The sequence below is a fragment of the Canis lupus genome, chromosome 5 (assembly GCF_003254725.2).
Source record: "Canis lupus dingo isolate Sandy chromosome 5, ASM325472v2, whole genome shotgun sequence".
Taxonomy (NCBI): Eukaryota; Metazoa; Chordata; class Mammalia; order Carnivora; family Canidae; genus Canis; species Canis lupus.
Genome location: NC_064247.1, coordinates 56,715,826 through 56,716,975, shown reverse-complemented (window position 1 = coordinate 56,716,975; position 1,150 = coordinate 56,715,826).

Genomic DNA, 1,150 nt, shown 5'->3' with positions numbered 1-1,150 from the left:
CTTGCCTTAATTCGAAAAACAGAAAGAGGTGATGGTTGTTTAAGGATTTAGGTAAGGTAGGTGCACTCCCTTTGATGGGGGAGAGGGGGTCCCAGTTTCCCTCATCTAAGAGCTCCGTACTTTGCAATTTCCGTCTCTCTCTATGTAGATACTTTTTTTAAAAAAAAGATTTTATTTATTCACGAGAGACAGAGAGAGAGGGAGAGACAAGCCCTATGCAGGAAGCCCGATATGGGACTCGATCTTGGAACTGCGGATCATGCCCTGAGCCAAAGGCAGATGCTCAACCGTTAAGCCACCCAGGCATCCCTATGTAGATACTTTTTGAAAAAACAAAAAACTTTTTTTTTCAAGTAGTCTTACCCATTGTGGGATTTGAACGCCCGACACTCTACGTATGGAGCTAGTCAGATGCCCCATACTTTTCAATTTCTTTTAAGATTTTTATTTATTCATGAAGAGGTGGAGACACAGGCAGAGGGATATGCAGGCTCCCTTCAGGGAGCCCCACCCGGGACTCACTCAGTCATGCACCCCAGGATCACACCCTGGGCTGAAAGCAGAGGCTCAACCACAGGACCACTTAGGCGTCCCCCGATTTTTGATGGGCGGTACAAAACATCCTATCCAGGGCACCTGGGGGGCTCAGCTGGTGAAGCCTGTGCCTTCAGCTTAGGTCATGGTCCCAGGGTCCTGGGATCGAGTCCTGCATCCCTGCTTCCCCACATCCCTGCAGTAGGGGCCCTGCTCAGCAGAGGGTCCACTTGTCCCTCCTTCTGCCCCCTCGCTCCCGCTTGTTCTTTCTCTCTCTAATAAAGTCTCAAAACAAACAGAAGGGGGGGCACCTGGGTGGCTCAGTGGTTGAGCATTTTAAAATCTTAGACCGGGAGCCATTGTGGAGGGCAGACACATCTTTCCTAAAAACACTTAGTTAATAAAAGGGAATTACGATGATGCATTAACATTTAGCAGAGAAATGTGGGGTTGTCTGCTGCTTGTGCTGAGCTGTTATGCAGCCGGATTCCCTGACATCCCCTGCCCAGCATGTGGCTTTCTTCTCTGAGGGAGTTCTCCACCACTGAAGACCAGGAAGAAGGACTGCACAAATTGGAGATACAAGTGGACATCTTGGTCCCCAAACTGTCCATGA